The 21,787-nt window shown below is 39.9% G+C and overlaps 1 protein-coding gene across 1 annotated transcript in view; it reads right to left on the reverse strand.

The window, feature by feature from the left end:
- Positions 1–21,787, reverse strand: part of STK38L (serine/threonine kinase 38 like) — a 79,832-nt gene that overhangs the window by 53,548 nt on the left and 4,497 nt on the right. The window contains exon 2 of the mRNA XM_065940008.1: positions 20,267–20,342. The gene's annotated coding sequence lies outside the window, so the exon portion shown is untranslated. The remainder of the gene's footprint in view (positions 1–20,266; positions 20,343–21,787) is intronic.

Consider the following 21,787-nt stretch of genomic DNA (forward strand, 5'->3'; position numbering starts at 1 on the left):
AGAAGAAATGGGTTCAACCCCTGGGTCAGGAAGATCCCCTGGAGAAGGAAATGGCAACCTACTCTAGTACTCTTGCCTGGGAAATCCCGTGGACAGAGGAACCTGGCGGGCTACAGTCCATGAGGTCAGGACAAAAGAGTTGGACAGGATTTAACCACTAAAACAACAATTATCACATTTAAAAAAGCCTTTCCCATTTCAATTTGCAAGGCCTATCCACGCCAGGGTTAATCCTCATGCCATCACTCCTCAGTTGTGTGCCCTGGCCTCAGTTACTCAGTCTCTTTGGTTCTGAGTTTATCCATCTGAAAAAAAGGATTGGATAAGATGGTTCTTAACTTCCCCATGGCTATACCATGATTACTGGATTTATAAAACTGACTTAGTTATTGAATAATACAGTTAAGAACTGCACATGTTATTAGTAATACACTATGGTCACATAGGAGCATCCTTAATCCCTCATTTATTTATTTATTTGACAAACATTTAGGGAATGTGCACTTTGTGCCTGCCAGTATTATATGTGGGTAGAATACAAAATTAAATGATGCAAAATCTCTGCCTTCAAGATCCAGGCTCACAGTGGAAAACATGTCTAAACAAATGAAAACAATACAATGTATGATGACACCTCAGTGATGGAGGTGAAAATACTAGAAGGCTGGGGCTTCCTTAGTGGTCCAGTGGTTAGTATCCACCTTGCAATGCAAGGGACACAGGTTCAATTCCTGGTCCAGGAAGAAGATCCCACATGCCTCAGAGCAACTAAGCCCATGTGCCACAACTACTGAGCCTGTGGGCCACAACTACCAAAGCCCCAGTACCTAGAACCTGAGCTCCGCAACAAAGAGAAGCCAGCACAATGAGAAGCCCAAGCACCATAACTAGAAGCAGTCCCCACTCGTTGCAACCAGAGAGAGCCTATGTGCAGCAATGGAGTCCCAGCAGAGCCAAAAATAAATAATCTTTAAAAAAAAACTGGAAGGCCTCCACAATGTGAGAAAGCATGGAACTGTAAACAAATTCACATGCAAAGGGAGACAGAAAGTAAGGTGTAGTAGATGAGACTGGATGAGCAGGGACCAGACTGAGAAGAACCCTGTATGCCACACCAAGGAATCTGGACCATTTCTTGAAAAGCGATAAGAAAGGCATTTTAAAGATTTCTAAACCAGAAATGTTGTGGTCCAATTTACATTTTAGATGATCTGCTGGAACAGGAGCACAGATTTGGTGGTAGCTGGTGGTGTTTATAAAACAGAGGAGGGTAAAAAGGAAGGAAATTAAATCTAGTATTTAAGAGAAAACTAAAATGGTCCAGTCCGTGGTGTCGCAAAGGTTCGGACATCACTACGTGACTTAACTGAACTGAAAATGGTCAAACAGGATATGATGAGGCCTTGAACTGAGGTAGATGGAGATTCCTGAGATTCTGCTCTAGCGGAATCCTGAGGTTCAGAACAGGGAACAGAAAGCATACTCAGTTACATGAGGAAGTAGCTGTTAATACACAGTAAAGGCAACAGTTCCTTCTCCAAAGTATAAATGAAGCAAAGGTTTTAGAAATGCAGATTTTAGGCACTCTGCTATCATTCTACTTTTTTCTTCCAAGATAATGTAGAAATTACAGCATGAGACATTATCTATTCACCATCACTGAGTGACCAGGCTCACACACAGGGCCACACATGTTGCTGTCGTTTAATTGCTAAGTCAGGTCTGACTCTTCCGTGACCCATGGACTATAGCTGCCAGGCTCCTCTGCCCACGGGATTTCCCAGGCAAGAGTACTGGAGTGGGTTGCCATTTCCTTCTCCAGGGATCTTCCTGACCCAGGAACTGAACCAACGTCTCCTGTACAAGCAGGTGGGTTCTCTACCACGGAGCCACCGGGGAAGCCCCCCACACAGCAGGTGCTTAACAAATGTGGGTTATGTGTTGGACATGATGAGTTTCATAAGCTAATGAAACAGTGCCATGCGGTACAGGTGATTAACTCCCGGCTCACTGGCCATATTAGCAATGACTTGATCAAGAGCACCAGGAAGGAGAGATGAAAGTTATTTTTCTGGTAATTTTATGCCCCTGAGACCCTCCCCACCACCCCCTATCCCCTCCAGATTTTTAGACCTTATCAGCAATAATCCCCACACAAGGGAGTGAGCGGATAGTTCAGTTACTGTTTGAGTCAGACTACACCCCACATGTAAACTATTATAGAAGATACTTTTTTTCCTTATAAATTACATTGTATCTTTTATCTGAGCTCCCAAGGGGGCACTTCTGAGAGTGGAATTAGGAGCGCTCAGTCAGTCCTAGGTGCTGCAAACCACATGGACTTCTGTTTCCATTTTTATAAGACAAAAGCAGTATTTTTCCCTCAGAAACCATTATCTTTATTTGAATAAAGATGATAAAAAATAAAGCACAGGAAGGGAGGTCATCTAAACAACATCTTGCTAATAATGACTATTGTCTGAAATTAGAAAATTCTGCCCATCTGTTAAGTATTTACTTTCTTATACTTTCTAAGATTTTCTCAGCAGTAAGCCTATGCTTACTTCCAAATCTGATCATCCAGTTCCAAACTCATAACTTTATAAAATGTTAATATCACTTCAGATATTACTGGCTATGACAACAATATTTAACTAACAATAATGAACTGAGCATTAATCATGAGTCAGGTAACAAGCTTAACACTTTATATACAATGTCTCATTTGATTTTGATCCTCACATTAACCCTAAGGAGTAGTACGTAAAGTTACTGCCACTTTGCAGTAGGGAAAAATGGGGCTCAGAGACATGTACCTTATCTGATATGATATATCCAAAACAAGCCTGCTAGACTCAGTAGCCCAGAACTCTTCACCACTCTGCAGTACTCTCTCTCTCAAACCCATTTAAGGATAAAAAAAGGAAAAAAAAAAAACAAAACAGAGGCTCACAAAGTTGACAAGACTTGTTGAAGGGCACATATTTAGAAATGCAGCCAGCATTAGGCTCGTGGTTCAGGGCCTCTACCACTCTAATACTGGATCTGTTCCATGAAACAAATCATAACCACCCCACGGGAATCAGCAAAGTATAAAACCCCCACCCTGTTAAAAAAAAAAAATCAAACAAAACAGGCTTTGTCAACATAGCATAAAGGTCATGACGTTCTTTAAAAAAAAAAAAAAAAAAAAAAAGCTAGTAAGGTTTCTTTTTGACACATCAAGGGCATTTTAAACTCAAATCATAAAAGGAGCTAATGTAAAAAATAATGCTTCTCAGATGCCTAATTGTGCCTTTATTTTTGCCTTCCCAGTATTTATCTACATGTTTCTTTTACAGTTCATAATTAATTGTCAAAGTTTCCAGTATTTCTCAGGGACTTGGGAAAAGGTTAATGAGCAATTTTCTGTCCCCAACCCACAAAGAAAACAACGTATACAATTAATCCTCATAGATCCTATTGCCAAGTAGCAAGCAAGTGCAATATCTCTCTGATGTACGGGGGGGGGGCGGCGGGAGGTGGGGGGACAGAATGGGTGAAAGGGGGCAGAGAGAGACATTAAAAAAAAAAAACCCACACTTTGGGGGCTCATTTCTTTCAAGTGACTTATATCTCATAGTTGACAAGATGATCCTGCCCTTGAATACAAGGAAGTTGCACCCAGCCTCACAAAGCAAAGATTCAATCACCCCAAACAGAAGTCTGGACTTCCCTCCAAGACAAATATGGAATTCAATCTGTGTGATGCTTTGAATGCAGCTAATTAACTTGCAATCCTTCATTATGACCAAACAAGGGAGGGAAAAGAGCTACCTTCCTGGTCCTTCCTTGAGGGGGAAGCAATAAAGGAAAAGGCATAATATTTAAATCCCACAGCAAAGTTTGAAAACTTTTCCATTAAGATACACACCCTAGCTGAGTCATGATCGTAACACCCTACAGTGGCTGACCTCAGTACTAACTACCTTTGTTATACATGGTTATTCCAACCCTGCTAATTCACTCAAAATAAAATGGATAAGAAGCTATAATTTGTTTCACTCTTTTCACTTAGTTATTTAACTCTATAATTTTTAGAGCAAATGCACTGACCTTAATTCATGTAAGTACTTAAGCTATAGCTGAATCAATCAAGAAGCCACAGCTGAGTGAAAATTATATCTGAAAATAGCCACTAGCCAAAGCAGTAAGGGACCCTGATGCTGGAAAAGACTGAAGGCAGGAGAAGGGGACAACAGACAACAAGACGGTTGGATGGCATCACTGATTCAATAGACATGAGTTTGAGCAAACTCCAAGAGTTGGTGAAGGACAGGGAAGTCTGGCGTGCTGCAGTCCCTGGGGTTGCAAAGAGTCAGATATGACTGAGGGTCAGGACAACAACAAAGCAGTGATAGCAACATAAAGAAGATTACTTCGTGAGCCAATGAGAATGTTTTAAATTCAAAATAAAGATTATGAGGGGGGAAATTTTCTTAACCTAAAGTTAATGAGTGGACACTTTTCAAATATGTTTACCTATTTTCCCGAATAGCTGTATAAGATTCCCCTATTAAATCTTTTAGGAGGACTCCAACCAAGCTCTAAATTAGTGAGAGCTCTCTGTGGTATTTCTAAAGCCTTTCCCCCATTTTCCCCCTCTCCAAATAGTTGACAATAGCAAATGGGCGGGGGGTGGGGGGGTTGAATTAAAGGCTATGGAGCTCTTGAAATCTTTCACAGGCCACAGTCCACTCACAAAGATCCAAAGTGTTTTGACTGGAGCCTGACACACCAGGCAACACCAGTTCCAAGCTCTCCTCCTATTTTGATTCCATCCACCACACTGAAAATGAGGTTTCCATTCCTTCACCACTATGTTAAACAACAATACAGAGTTTTAGGTAAATTCTTTTACAACTAAGTGAGGTAACACTTCAGATACCAAGTTGATAACTACCTTAGGAATCTCCTTCTGAGACTGCAACTAGACTCATTGAGTTTGAATCTGATTCCACTCTTCTAGCTTTGGGATCTTAGAAAAGTTAATTCACCTGTCTGAGTCTTTAGTTTTCTTACTGATCAAGGAAATTTTTGTCAGTTACTACATGTGATGCCTTAAGTGGTCAATCTGGAGAAACTGTTATTACCATTATCATTGCTGTCCATCATCACTGTTGTTAACTTGGTAATTTGTTAACATGCCCCTTTTACCATCCTTCTAGTATGTGGAAGAATCTATCAGGAGATAATCAGATTTCTGAACTACTGTCAAGCTTAAGAAAATAATCCATTAACAGCTTGGTCGGCAAGTTACATATTTCAAAGAACTTAAGTCTGTGATTTAACATCGTGAGGACTCAACCACTCAACTATAATAATAGTTTAGGATTCATTTAAATCTCTTATGGGCAATTGTTACAGATTTCAGGCAGGCCCTCAGTTATGAGTATTTAATTTTGAAATAATGAAGCCAAAGATATTTTGTCTTCAACATCATTACAATGCATCTGGAGAGATGGCTGCATCTATAACTAGGCTACAACATAGAGAATTAAACTACAGTAATTTGAACAGGAAACAAAATAGGTTAAATTTTCCTGGGGTTAGGAAAAATGAGCAGCAGCAACATAAATGATACTGAAGATTGAAAAGTTATAGGTTATGAAATGTAACATTTGCGCCATGAATTTGCCGTGGTGATTTTATATAAAACTTAATTTATACATATTAAAATACTACATTAAAAAACATACTAGCATCACAGAATGAAAAATAAGCTACAAACTAGCATAAGACATTTGAAACATAAAAACAAAGAACTAAATACAATGGTAATATAATATTAATAGTTATTCTTATACCATCCTTACTATGTATCAGGCACTGTTCTAAACTATATACATGTATCTTAAATACATAAAGAATTACTATGAATCAACAAGAAAAACACAAACAATAAAATTTTTAAAAGAGCAAAAATCCCAAATAGGAATTTCACAGAAAACAAAAATGGCCCATACACATAATGAAAGATGCCCAGCTACAATTCTAATCAAGGAAATGAAAATTAAAGCCCAGATGAGGTATCAGTTCACACACTAGATTCACAAACACTAAAAAGGTTGTCAGCATCTAATTCTACTGAGGAAGTAGAACAATGAGAATTTTTATCCACTGCTGGTAAAGGTCTAAACTGGTATAACTGCTGTGGAGAACAGTTGTATATTACTAAGTAAAAATGAATAGTCAATGACTAGCCAATCCTACTCCTAGGTATAAATGGAAAGATATCCGTGCACAAGGGCAATGCCTAACAACATGCAGTGGACATGTTACTACAGATAAAAAAAAAAAGTATGAAACAAATAGAATAGAATAGAAGATTCTATTATATGGTCTAATATATTCTATTATATTCTATAGACCATATATTCTATTATACGGTCTAATATAAGACCATCAATAGAAGTGGAATAAAGAAAAATTCCGGTACATTCATCTAATTGAAAACTACACCACAGTGAAAATGAACAAGGTACCACCACCTGGGTAAATCTCAGAAACATAACGTGGAAAAAAAAGGAAGTGAGTAAGAAAAGATTATGCACTGTATGTTTCCATTTATATAAAGTTCAAAAAAACAAGCAAACCTAAAAAATAATACTGACTCAATGGGATCTATTCCGAGGTGATGAAACTGTAAGTAAAAGCCAGGAAGTGCTAGCTGCTCAGTCGCTAAATCCTGTCTGACTCTTCTGTTTACCAAAACATTTAAAGACAGCTCAGAGGAGGAGGAGAAAGGGCATTCGGGAAGCTTCTGGGATACTGGTAAAGTTTTAGTTCTTAGACTACCTGGAAGATATTTTGTGGTGGGTTTCATTATTTTTCCTTATTTTGCACAGATACATTTTATATTCTAACATGTAACACACTTCAAAACCTTTAAAAAACAATTTAACATGTATTCCTTTTAGATGAGTCCTAGGCAAGTCTACATAATGAATCCATCATTGAAACAATGTATACATTGCAGACTAGAAAAGTAACAATTTTAAAATAAAGAAAACTTTAATATCTGCAGCAGAAACAAAAATCCTAAAACTTTAAAATGGAACCAAACTGATTCACAAGCAGAAAAACAACACAGTAATGACTCAAAGCATCATTTGTTCAAGTGTGTTCTATAAAACATTTTTCTCTTAGATGTCTAAGTGAAAACGGGTACCGGGAATGAAATAAATTTGAGGATTAATGGGTTAAGCAGATAAATCTCCTAAGGAAGAAACAGAATTTCCCTAACTTGACTCTAAAATCTTTTAACATGATGAATTACATAGTGATCTTTTAGGATTCATATTTCCTATAACACAAATTGGGAAACATTTTCTGACACAGAGGTCATACCAGAGAGAATATTATCCTCAAGCCAGGTGAGAGCAGACGACACTCTGGTGAAAGGTATTCAGATTCCTAGGTTTTCAGTAGCTGATCTGTCCAAGACAAACCCTGGGCAGTTGGGATCAAAACTCAAAATCAAATACAACCCTTTAGTAACTAAGAGAACAGTCATTTCAAGTGTTACATGAACATGGTGACAGCTTTATGTGATTCCCTTGGGGGCAAAACATAACATAAGCAGAAGGTGCAACAGAAAAGATCTGGATGGAATATAAAAAATAAATCTCTTTCTACAGCTTTTAGCAGGTCTTATTTGGTTTAGGTAGAGTTCAATAGAAGCCTCCAGTACAAAAATATGTTTCAAATCATACCTCTTAGTTAAAAGGTTTTTACACTAGGCTTCCCCTAATACAATGAGAAAGTTTCTAGTTTTCTACTAAAGTTTTCCCTAAGTAAAACAAATCTGTGAACTGGGTCAGCCAGTTCTTCAAAATGTGCATTTATTACCATAGGAAAATAAGGTGATAACGCTCTTCAAAAGAAAACATCAACATCCAGAGCAGGGGGCACAATCTCTGGTCAGGGACCTAAGATCCCACACGCTGTGCTGTGTACCCCCTCAAAATTGATTAAGAACAACAAATATGACAGTGACAGAAGGAAGAACGCCTGTCGTGTGGACATACATGGCCAGTCATTTCATTACAACCAGATTCCTACCGACAGCCAAACCACAGTAAGAAGATTCCGAAGTACGCATGGAATCAGAATTAAGGAAGTAAGAGGAACTGAGGATTTAATGGTCTTCCTACATCCTGGCAATACCTGTTTTTTTCTTTAATTAAGCAACTCCTATGTCTAGGCAGTCTTCCAAGTCCTAGGGATACAGAGGTCCTTGCTTTCAGAGGGTTCCTATTTAACTAACAGCTGAAGAATATATATTTCACCAAAGTTTACTACAGTATTATTAACAAGAGTAAAAAAATTTCAAAGCAATCTACGTGTTCAACAGTAAAGCTGTTGATTAAATAATTATAAATCTAAATGATGGGGAAAAATATAGCTTTTAAAGAACAGTACTTTTAAGTGGTAATTCACAACATGGAAAAATAATTACGGTGCAACATTAAATGAAAAAAGCAAGCTATGAAAGTGTATGTAGTATATGATCACATGTACATCTATTATCAAATGTATACTTATATATATGTATAATTTTCTATCCTTCTAGATGCATAAGAAAAAGGCCAGAAAGTCACCAATAATTATCTATTTCTCCTTTGATACCTTTTCAAAGGTAATTGAAAACTTGATACCTTTTCAAGCTTTCTAATTTCCTGAAATATCACTTCATGTCTTTTATCACCAAGGGCAGGGATTACTTTCAAAGTAATTTCAATCGACATAAATACCAGAATCTCTTCAGATTTATCTTTAAGAAGCCATCCATGAATGCCAGTTCTTGGCTCTGTCTTTGAACTTTCAGAGAGAGAAATTACCCTTCCCTACGCCTGTAAGCCATACTCCACAAGGATGAGTAACACATCTTCTTATCTTTTCATCTTCCTTCTTGCTGTTATTTCAACCTAAACATCTTACAAAATACTTACATTTAATTACGTCAGAAAGTAAATGCATAACTCTTACCCCACAGCCAGTTTGCTAACAACCCCATTTCTAGCCATGGCACTAACCTTTCTCCCAATCAGAATCTTGGAAGGCAGCCTTCATCCACCTCTCCCTTTCCCATTTCAGGTTTGTTAATAAAATCTGTTGGAAATCTCTCTCCCATCGCATCTTACTCCTCACCCATCCCTCTGCCACTGGGTAGTCCAGGCCCTGACCGCACTGTCAGTAACATGATGGTGCATGCCTGCGTGCTGGGCGCTTCAGTCATGTCCGACTCTTTCCGACCCCATAGACTGCAGCCCACCAGGCTCCTCTGTCCAAGGAATTCTCCAGGCAAGAATACTAGAGTGAGTTGCTGTGCCTTCCTTCAGGGGATCTTCCCGATCCAGAGATCAAACCCGAGTCTCTTATGTCTCCTGCACAGGCAAGTAGGTTCTTTGCCACTAGCGCCACCTGGGAAGCCCTACATGATGGTACCAGCGTTCAAGTGGGTCTTCTTGACGCCATCCTCACCCTTCTCTAAATCACGGCTCTGTATACAGAATATGGATGATGTCATTTGGAGGCTCAAAAACTTTGAAGCTGTCTCCTTTTTTCCACTCCAATCTCAACTTCTTTGCCTAGTTTTTATTAAACCCCATAATTTGGCTCCACCCTAACTACTTAACTTTATTTTACATTATTTGCCTGTGTCACCATTCATCAACCAACAGACATGCCATAATCAATCTTACCACCAAGCTCTGGAAAATCTAAATATAAAAATGGTCCTTCCTTTCATCTGTACTTTTATTTTGAAAGCCTAATGGAGTTCCCCTCTTCTACAAAGCTTTTCTTGATTTCTCCAACCTCATTTATGTTTCACTTTTCTGAACCTGTCTCAAGTCTGTATGTGTGTATGTGTGTGTGTGCCTAAGTCCTTCATCTATTCACTCACTGATGGACACTTAGGTCATTTCCATATCTTGGCTAGTGTAAATAATGCTGCTATGAACATGGAGGTGCAGATATCTTTTCCAGTTAGTGTTTTTGTTTCCTCTGAACATATTCTCAGAAGTTACTATGTAATTTTTGACTTACTGATCAAATGGACTTTAAGCTTAAAGCGGGAAAAGACATAGAAAAAGTTCAGATATTACTGAAACAATGAAAGCAGCTGGTCATGCTCTCTTTAAAAAATGACAATAGTGAGAATGGTCCAGCAAGTTATTTATTGCAGAAGAAGAAATGGGAAGGGTGTGAGCAACAATGTAGCTTTAGATCCCTGCAAACCCATGTCCAGAATAGGATTAAATAAAGAAAAAATTGGCATTATAAAAATGAGCTAAAAATAGGTGATAATACCACCTAAGCATCACTGAGATTTGAAGGGATGGGACTTAGAAACATACAGAACTGCTGGTCTGGATTATTTTAGAGGCTGAAGTTGACAGAAAGAAACCACGCTGTAATGGGGACTTCAACATCTGGGATATTAGCTAGAGCGCTCCTACACCCAAAACTCAAGGTTTCAGCTGACAATGCCTTGCTTAGTCCCCATCTCTCACATGGGGAAAGAAATGTTCTGGATATGAATACAACTACTGGGAAGAAACCAGCTGGTTGAAGAGCAGTGGTTAATTGGAAAACCTGAGAGTTACTCTCAAGTTGGCTACAATTGCTGGGGACAGGAATGTGGGACATGCTTAGGGAACAGAAATTACAAAAACTTCAGAGGAAAGAAAAGTGAACCCTGCTTGAGACTCTAAAAGGGAAGGTGCATCATATGTTTTAGGAAGTTCTCAAGAACAGATTTCTAGCTAAACTATCCTTGGTTAATTAATCCCACAAATATTTACTGATCATCCACTGTGGGCCAGGTAATGGGACTTCCCCAGTAGCTCAGCAGTAAAGAATCTGCCTGCAATGCAGGAACTGCAGGAGATTCGAGTTCAATCCCTGGGTCGGGAAGATCACCTGGAGGGGAGCATGGCAACCCACTCCAGTTGTCCTGTCTGGAGAATCCCATGGACAGAGGAGCCTGGTGGGCTACAGTTGATAGGGTCGCAGAGTCAGACACGACTGAGCATGTAGGCACAAGGAAAATACAAAGGAAGTAGAAAACATGATTACTGCCCTGGAGACAGTGAACATTTCAAACTTGGTTGAAAGTAAATTGGGGCTTCCCTAGTGGCTCAGACCGGAGAAGGCAATGGCACCCCACTCCAGTCCTCTTGCCTGGAAAATCCCATGGACAGAGGAGCCTGGGGGGCTGCAGTCCATGGGGTCTCAAACAGTTGGACAGGACTGAGCGACTTCACTTTCACTTTTCACTTTCATGCATTGGAGAAGGAAATGGCAACCCACTCCAGTGCTCCTGCCTGGAGAGTCCCAGGGACAGTGGAGCCTGGTGGGCTGCTGTCTATGGGGTTGCACAGAGTCGGACACGACTGAAGCGACTTAGCAGCAGCAGAAGCAGCAGTGGCTTAGACAGTAAAGAATCTGCCTGCAATGCGGGAGACCTGGGTTCGGCATCTGGGTTGGGAAGATCCTCTGGAGGAGGGCATGGCAACCCACTTCAGTATTCTGGCCGGGAGAATTTCCGTGGACAGAGGAGTGTGGCAGGCTATAGTCCAGGAGGTCACAAAGAGTCAGACATGACTGAAAGTAAATTATAAACTGAAAGTGAATAATTTAAAAGAATAACTAGGAAGATGTTTCATATCCACACAGGACTTGATAAAATAACAGGTTTAGACTTCTGGGTTTTAGAGTAAATAATTCTTAAAGCTATATCACTAAAACAATCTAGGAAAGAAGGCTGAGACAAAATGAGAGAACTAAAAAAAGAAGATAAGTGAGAAAAACATGTGGAAAAAGATATAACCAAACAGTAAGCCCCGGTTCATTCTAGTCACATAGAAAAAAGTACAACTTAAATGATTTCATATTTAAAAAAAATGGAATTCTGGTTATAATGTGCAACAGAGAAAAGGAGAAGAGTCTGAAAAGACTCTCTGCACACAGAGCTCTCCAACGAACTGAGGTTTTAAAAGACACAGATAAAAGGCAGAAGGCATAACATGGACAGCTGGGAAAGCGGCTCAGGGTGACATCAGGAAGCAAAAAGCCCACAGTGAGCTGAGCTTGAGAAAATCATCAAGGGCTACCAAAGGGGCTCTTGAATTTATGTCGAGAAGAGAAAATCTGCAAAAGGCCTGGGTACACTGGTTAAAGTGAACAGTGTAGTTACCACATGACAGGGAAAAAAGAACCACCTCTACTTTTACATTGCTTTTTAAATTTTTTACACTTGAATGCCACCTTCCAGTTTCCATGTTTCTATTTTACAGCGTCCTTGAGAGGCAGGTCCGGCTCCTATTTTAAAGAGAACTCTCTGTCCAGTGCGCACCCCCACTTGAACTCGGCCTCCTTCCTTGGTCTCCTCCTCAGGGTGACGGCCAGAAGTGGAGTCTGTGGGGTGAGGGAACCAAAGTCCAGGCAGCGGGGCCACAGAAGGGCTGCCCCCAGTGGCCTGCAGATTTCTTCTGACTCAGCCAGCTGACAAGGTCACACACCAGGAATCTGCCTGTGAACTGTGCTGAGGACAAGTACTCTTTGATGGATTATGGAGCCCTGGGAGCTCTGCTAAAAGACAGAATACAGGCCTCCCAATCCTCCAAAATGAGGAAAGAGCATGAACATTACAAAATACTAACATGAACATTACAAAAGAGCATGGATATGATGAAACACTAACATCAGTAATGTTATGCTTATCACCCAGCTTGAAGACTATTCGAGAAAAGATCATAAAGCAGATGGCTTCTGAACAAAGATGGGTGATCACTAAAAATCCACATGGATTCAGGAGGAACAAGTCTTGCCCAGTAACTCTACTTCTTTTCTTGGCAAACCTACAAGGCAAACAATCTATACGACTCTTTGAAAGGTATTTAACAAGTTTCGCTCTCCAAGTCTTCTGAGAGGGGTAAGGGAGAAAGATGAGGAAACAAGGGCTGAGTAATAGATGTGTTTATAAAGCAACAAAATTCAGAATGCTCATAGGCAAGTTCTGCACAAGACTTATGGGACTTCAGCAGTTATACTAACAATGAACCAGATAAAGCTTTTAATGACACTCTTAACAAAATGTGAGGATGAATAGATCCTAGAGAATAACCAAGAGCAGGACAGCAGAGTCAGAATCCAAACTAGTTTTTACAGAAAGTTAACTTTAACAAATGAAATTTAATAGATAGAAGGTAAAAATTATATTTGGATTCAAAAACAAATGCTAAGTATAAATTGTGATAAACTATTATATACATAAGGAACAACTAAAGATTTTGCTGAATAAAGCTTGACACAAATTAAAAGTATGGAAAAGCTGTCCTCAAAAGTTATAAGATCTCAATCTTAGGCTGAGTTAATAGACATAGGTTAGAAACAAGCAAGATGAATGCCATACTCTAGGCTGTATCACTGGGTTCAGACCTGGAGAAGTTTTCAATAGTTGGCAATGTGCTATAGTAAGTACAAAAGGACAAAGTAAAATGTCCTCACAATTTGAAAATTAAGTCACCCTCTGGGAGTAATAACAGCATGAAGCAAAAGAATTAGAAATGACTATCAACATAAGTAATTCCAAGAAAAGGTATAATTGAAAATATTTGAGAACAGTCACACCCAATCAAAAGTGAGCAGGGTGTACTTTCTGGGAGGCTGGATTATAACAGAATGTGAATTAAGAAAGCTGAAACATTGTCAATTGTGTTTCTGTCTGGATAAAGGAAAGACTGTATTAACAGAAGGTGCTCAGTCACTCAGTCATGTCCAACTCTTTGTAGCCCCATGGACTGTAGCCCATCAGGCTCCTCTGCCCAAGCAATTTTCCAGGCAAGAATTCTGAGGTAGGGAGGAATGTCCTACTTCAGGGGATCTTCCCAACCCAGGGATCAGACCTGCATGTCTTGTGTCTCTTGTACTGGCAGGGGATCCCTTACCACCAGCAGCAGCTGGTGAACCTGTTAAGAAAACAATGTTACATTAATCTGTTGGGGGTGGGGACAGGAGTTTAACAAGCAAGATTTTGCCTATATTCCCCAACACTGTCTGAGACAGAGATGGTTGACTATGTCCAGAGCACTGCTGGCAAGTGTATCCTTAGTAAAAAGAGGCTCCATCAGCTATCCTGGCTCAGTGACACTTCTCACTAAGATGACCTATTTTGATTAGAGTAACCACTTCCCGTGTAGACTGTCCTACTGGGGTGACAGTGCACTGACCAAATTATGAAGTTTCTGTTCTACTCACAGTGATAAAATAAATTCATTAGTTGACTTCTTATTTCTCTGTCAGTCTCCTGGTCACTTGCTAAATATAAGTAGATTCCACAATCCCAAATATTTCTGGACACACACATACACACAAATTCACATTTATGGCACTGGAAAAGCAAAGTCTATACATTAAGTTGTGTCATTCTATATCCAGATACCACAAACCTGTGAAGTCCTGTTTCTCTGTATGACAACTGTATTTTATCTAAAAGTGAGCCACACATTTTAAGAGAGAAAACTAACAAAATATAACACATGTGGAAGAGAGTAGTCAGGAAAGTAAAAAGTCTGAAATTCCTGACATGTGAACAAATTAAATGAACGTGCTTAGCTTGAGACAGAGAAGATATGAGATAGCTGTCCTCAGTCATCACTCTTGCTGTTGCTTAGTTGCTAAGTCATGTCTGACTCTGTGCGATCCCATGGACTGTAGCCTGCCAGGCTCCTGTCCACGGGATATCCCAGGAAAGCATACTGGAGTGGGTTGCCATTTCCTTCATCATTCTTTCAGTGATATAAAATTATCTCTAACTCTGTGATGAGAATCAGTTGAAAGAGAAGGCCAGAAAAGCAAAAAGGGCGCCACTTCTTGAAGGGACTCCGGTCACAGGCCATGGTAAGGAATCTGGTGGAGATGATGGAGAATCACTGGAAATTGAACTGTGGGAGTTACATAATCAGATTTATGTCTGAGGAGAACCCTTTGGGCAGCCACACATAAAATGGATTGGAAGACTGCAAGGCTGGTAGCAGAAAAAGATGGTTATTTCAGTAATTTGGAGTCCAATGAAGATACTGATGCTGTAGAAAGAGCCGAGATGGGGACTTCCCTGGCGGTCTAGGGGCTCAGACTCCATGTTTCCAGTTCCAGGGGCCCAAGTTCGATCCCTGAAAGCAAACTAGATCCCACACACTGCAACTAAGAGTTTATGTGAGTGATAAACAAGAGGAGAGTCAAGGATGATTTCCAGCTTTATGGCTGGGACAACCAAAGAGAATAATACCATACCCTGGAGGAGGTAAGAAGCCTGAGACAGGTTCTGGGAAAGGAGAAGATAACACTGAGTCTCGCGGAAAACACCTAGGTGGTGATGTCTACGAAAGAGATGAACCACTGGAGTCTCAAGCTCAGAAAAGGGGTCTGGTTTGAAAGTCATCATCACAGAGTAGTCACTGAAGGAAGCATCAGAGCCTATGAGATCATCCAGACCCCAGAATGTGAGGAGTAAGCAGAGGGTTGGGGACAGAAGGTGGAGAACACCAACCACTCAAGAGAATGAAAGTCAGTGACCTCATGGTCTGTTAAGTTTCTTCTCTTTGCAAGGAATTGAAATTTTTAGGCAAAGACTAAACACCCACTTACCAAGGATTAGGGGGAATTCACAGCACAGAACTGGACTATCTGACCTCTATAGGATCTTTCAACTCTGAAAATGAGTCAAAGACTTTAATTCACTCTAGTATTTCTTACAATCTGAGAAAACTTTTTATCATCACTACAGAAAAATGAAAATCAGACCTTTTCTTTCATACTTATTTTAATTCTTTGGCTTGCTTTGTCCAAGGATGAAAAAACACTTTGAGGAACTAAAGTTTCTTGTTTGACAATGTCTCCGTAAAGGGAAGGAGTCACTGACTGACTGAGCCAGGCAAACACAGGCTCCTACCTGATTTCTTGTTCTATGCTCCCCTCTATGGGTCCTGTTATACCGCTGGCATCAGGATGTAGTTTTACCCAAACACATGTGCTTACTTATTCTTCCTTGCCATTTCTCTCACCCTGTGCCTGACTGGGGCTAGACTTAACCTATGGTTTTAAGTCTTAAAGGTTTTCTGAAATGTAGTTATTATTTCCACTAATATTTAAAGTGTATTGGCTTTTGTTTCCCTTTCTGCTCAATTCTAGACACACAGACACACAGGTATATAAACACATTTTTAAAAATTAAATCCAGAAATGTTTGATTAAAACAAACTGTCATTTTTGGCACAACAATACACCCAGGGTATTTTTAGAGAGGACTAAAATTTCACCTTAAAAGATGACACTGGTTCTACCCAGAGACACTTAGAATAGGTATCAGAGAAATTTGACCTCTTTCAACCATATGCACCTTTCTCCTGCCCCCAATCAACACCTCTCCTGCCCTCTGCAAGCCTTCTCTTTCTTCTCCTGCCCTTGTCTTTTGCTTTCTTCCTGGCAGTACCCATAAACTTTTATTACCATGAATGGCAGTAAAGCTAACACAGCTGCTGCCACCCCCCACCCGCTACTTAGAAATACAACGGGTATAAATCTAACTGAAGTTTAGAATGAACTTTTTGGTTGTCCGTATAAAACAATTTAACTATATTCTGTGTCAGTGGCTCAGTCCACAGGACAGGAAAGCAAATGGCTACATCAAGTAAACTTTGGTGGAAAGAAACCACAAGAGATTTTTTAGCTCTAGCAGTCTAATGTGGAGACTCAGAACCATGACTTGCAGATGCAGGTTTCTAAATGACCAAAACAGAGAGAAACAGGACAAAGTAGAGATAACGGTTGACACCAATTGAAGTTTAGAGTCCTGCTAAGTAATTACAGCACAATAAGCATTAGAGTAGAGAAGATAAAAAGAAAAAAGAAATCAAGGCTAGATCCAGAGTAAAAGGACTTCAGCACTAAGATATTACAATTCTGGGAAAGTTTCAAGGGCACCATAAAACTTTATGGGAAAGGTAAATAATTATGTTCCTCTCAAGTCAGGTGCTCTTGAAGCAGTGTTCTGATGCTGCACTCTCATACAACAAGCCTACGTGCTCCAGGCATTCACCAAAGGAAAGGATTTTAGGATTTTTTCCTCCCTGGCTAATGGTATCATTACCTTCCCTGTTTAATTTCACAAAATGGAAGCAAGAGACAATTTATCCCTGGCAGTCAACTTGGGAAACAGCAGGAGGGACTTCCATGAGGCTATAAGAAGCAATAGAAACATTTCCTTACAAAAGTTCAGAGTGCTGAAGCTAAAGAAACTAAATATGGAAAAACACAGCAAATAAAAAGCTATTTTACCAGGACAAGTTCCTTTATCTTACCTAGCCTCTTGTCCTAACACTAAAGCAATCCCAAAACAGTCTCTCACACTCTACGCTATTATATCTTCCTCCTGCTTGTTGGTCAGAAAAACTCCTACTCAACCTTCAAGGCTAAGCTCCAACACCACCACCTCCCTGGAAACCTCTGATTCTCCCAAACAGGTGCTCCTTTTCCCTTCTCCCTGAGTGCTACTTCATTACAGCAGCTACATGCTATTGCGATTATCTCTAAACCTCGAGGCAGCTCGCAGTTGCCTGCCTGCTTTCTGAGGGCACAACTTGTCTTTCCATCACTGCATCTCCTGGAACAGGACACAGACCTCACATGTAATCACAGAGGCAAAGAACTCCCTACGTCTCAACATGAAGGGCCAACACTCACCCATGCAGGTCTCTCCTTTCCAATCCCACCAGGTTTAGAATTTCACTATCAATCCTTTTGGAGAAGGAAAGAGCAACTCACTCCAGTATTCTTGCCTGGAAAATGCCATGGACAGAGGAGCCTGGTGGGTGGGCTACAGTCTATGGGGTCATGAAAGAGTCAGACACGACTGAGCATGAGTGCAATCTCAGATTATTTCAACCAGCCTCTTCCTCCGTCTTCCCATTTCCAGTCTGTCTTCCCTTGAATCCATCCCATATACACTACTGCCTCTGTAATCTCACTAAAGTAGAACTTTAATTAAATGTACCAGGTTGCACAGTTGATGATGCAGAGAATGAAAAGCTGAAAAACACCTGTTCTCTAAGCTGAATGGGCTCAAATCCAACAAGGCAGAGAAAGAAGTAAATAATTAACACAAAATTCATCAGGTCTTATGGAGATATTTCAAACTCATGCTAATCCCTCCCCTGACATGTCTTTCACTCATAAATGGTCAATTTCTATTTCACTTTATATTGGAAGCCATCCTAATCTCTCCAGCCAGAAGCAATCTTTTCTCCTTCTGTTTCCCAGTGCCCTGTTACTTGCTTATCACCTTCTGCTTGATTTACACTTATTTGCACTCATACATTAGGTCTTACTGGATTGAACCTTCCTTGATAGAAGGGCAATCCCTTCTACTTGTCTTTATTTTGCCATGGTATTTAATACAGCGTCCAGAAAACAGTTGATAAATGTTGAACTGTGATGATTAAGCTCATGAAAATACTATGAGTCTGTGATTCCTTGAGGATTTGCCAGTATTAAGAATATCAGTGGGTCAAATAATACACACAATTCAAGACTTAAATTTTTCCACTCTAGCCACCAAAATAGAAAGTCTATTCTGTTTGGCAGAGTAATAGTGGACATAAGGAGAACATCCTCAACCAGATTTGAAAGACGTGTCCAAATCCAATGGATCACTACTGTAGAAACACAACAAAAGGCAACTCCCCAATCTCAAAAGTCAGCCCCTGCTGACACACACAGAATCATTATGAAGAGCAAACATGTTATGGTGTTTCCGTAATGGGGGCAAGTCAATGGACGGGTGCTCAGCTAAGTAAAAATGTCCACAACTGGGCAAATACTAAATTTAATAAAGCAAGATACAGGTACAAGATAGTATTTCAAAAATGGATCACTCAATAAACTCTCTGATCACTCAAATTATACACTTTCCAGAGGTGAATACCTGCAGCTTGTCCATCCTTTAAAGCTTATAGTCAGTTTCCTACGACAAAGCTACTGGAAGACTCCTCACCAAGCCCTCGTTCTTTAACTTCACTTTTGAAACAAAATCTATCCTTCCTCCACCCTTTCCTTCATCATAATTAATCTAGTTAAACCCAACAGCTGTGTGCAGGATGAGGCAGACAGAAACTTAACTATCACTCACCTGAAATTCAAGAATTGAGGACTTAAAACAGTTTATGATTCAAAATGCAGAACTAAAATTCCAATTTCTCAACTTTGACCAAAAAAGTTCAAAACTATAAGGCCCTTTAGGAAAATGCCATGCTACAATAATATACATCTGCTCCCAACTGATGTGAAATCAGAACATTTGATCACATTGTTTATTTCAGCATTAAAATCACTGAGGCCCAAAACTGTCTCATCAACTAACTTTGCAGAAGCCTTAGCAAACTACCTTTGGCAGCTTTTAATCTAAAGACACAAATTTAAGTCTGCTTTGAGGATTAACCAAGAAAATGCCTAAAAATGCTTTATAAGACTCTAAAGCACAATACAAACATAAGGTGTTACTAATATTCTTCTTATAGTTAGCTCTCACCAAGAGCAGGTCCCCCTTTATAGGAAATCTGAGCAGAGCTGAAGTTATTTTTTGTATACTTTTCCCAAAGGAATTTATGTTCTATATCAAAAATGTAAATAACTTCTAAAAAAAGGAAGGAGGAGAGGAAAGAAACAAAATTCAGGTGAGACTAGAAGGAGGAGGTATATTAAATAGCACAGGAAAAGTTTTTGTAATAAAAGAAAGCAATATAAGAGAAAGCAACCCTGGATCTCAGAGATCAGCTCCTAACCCTGCCCCTTAACTATCTACTCATCTACTCCTGTGGTCCTGGTCCCTTCACCCCACTAGGCTCCAGTTTCCTTGTTTGTAACTAGAGGTAACAGCTGAGACAGTTGCTGTGGGAATAAATGAGATAATATTTATATAAAGTACTCAGTACTATATCTGGTACATAGTAAGTGTTAAGCAAATGATTACTGTTGTTGGTAAAATTATTACTAGACCTGTACCCTGATTGGTGACATTCAGGAAGAAAAAGGAGCCAAGAACATGTCAATGGGGAAGATGAAATACAGAGGGCTAAGTCTGTAGTCCACTGCTGGGTGACAACATTTGGGAAACATGGATTACCACAAAGCATTTTTCACATTAAATACACAAATTACTTACTGTGCCTCCAGGACTGCTGAAGAATCTAGAGAAGCGTAGCCAAAATCTCCAAGTCATAAAAGCTGAAGAGCAACGACTGTATAGAAGGAGAACAGGACAAAAAAAAAGTGCTTAGTGATATGTAACTTTCAATTTTCCAAATATTCATAGATAGAATGAAAGTGAGGCTGCATAGCAAAGCCACCACAACTCTGCTGACCCAAAATAGATGGTATTAATATCAAGTAGAATCATTTCAGTTTCTGCCATCTTGTTTTTTATTCTGGGGAAGTGGTTGTATCTGTGGTTGATTTTGAGATGCTGTGTGTGTGTGTGTGTGTGTGTGTGTGTGTGTGTGCGCGCGCACACGCGTATATGTTTGTGCTCAGTCATGTCTGACTCTATGCAACCCCATGGACGGTAGCCCACCAGCCTTCTCTGTCTGTGGGATTTTTCCAGGCAGGAATACTGAAGTGGGTTGCCATTTCCTCCTCCAGGGAATCTTCCCAACCCAGGGGTCAAACTCGCATCTCTTGCATCTCCTGCATTGGCAAGTAGGCTCTTTACCAGTAGGGTCACCTGGGAAATCATTATTAATGCCACCATATTTGATAATTGCAAAAACAGTAAAAGTGTCCCAAAATTAGGAAGAAGAGGAATAGAATCCCCTCCTGAAGCAGATAAAGAGATAGCAAATAATTGTAAAAGGTGAAAAACAATGGACACAAGCTTTGCATATGGGCTCAGTCACTTAAACACTCTCACGTGTGAAAAGTCTGCACCCATGGATGTTAAGACTCATGTCACCAACCAGAGATTTGCTGTGAAAGTAAGTGAAAGTGTTAGCCACTCAGTTGTATCTGACTGTTTGCAACCCCATGGACTCCATCAGACTCCTCTTCTGTCCATGGAATTCTTCAGGCAAGAATACTGGAATGGGTAGCCATTCCCTTCTCCAGGGGATCTTCCCAACCCAGCAATCAAACCCAGGTCTCCTGCATTGCAGGCAGATTCTTTACCACTGAGCAACCTGGGAAGCCCTATGGAACCAATAAGAATCGGCAAAAAGACCAGGAAAACAGGAAACGTTCCATATGGGTGGCCAGAGAATCAACACCCACTTGGGTTGTCAACCTGTCTAGGGTTAATTCAGGGGAAGGCAAAGAGCTTGTTTAAGAATTTAAAAGCTGAACACAGTACAAGTACTATTGTCATAAGCCACAGAAAAATTGCCAAAGTTCGAGGCCTTTCTGAATTTACACAACATCAACATGAATGGTCAACTCACTATCTGACCTGTAACTGCTAAGGTCTTAGGGAGGTTACGGCTCTCAGTGGACTTTCATTGGAGACAAAACTAGCCTATGATGGGAAAAGATGCCTCCAAAATTACTATCAGCAAGGAGGTGAGGGTATGTCTGATTTCCCTTTGAGTTTACCCAACTCACACTCCTCCTTACTGAGAATAATCTTTTCAAAATAAAACCTGTACTTGAAGGAATGTGTAATTTTTCTTTTCTTTTTTTTTTTTTTATAACAAAG

This window comes from Muntiacus reevesi, chromosome 1 (genome assembly GCF_963930625.1).
Source record: "Muntiacus reevesi chromosome 1, mMunRee1.1, whole genome shotgun sequence".
In the NCBI taxonomy this organism is placed as follows: Eukaryota; Metazoa; Chordata; class Mammalia; order Artiodactyla; family Cervidae; genus Muntiacus; species Muntiacus reevesi.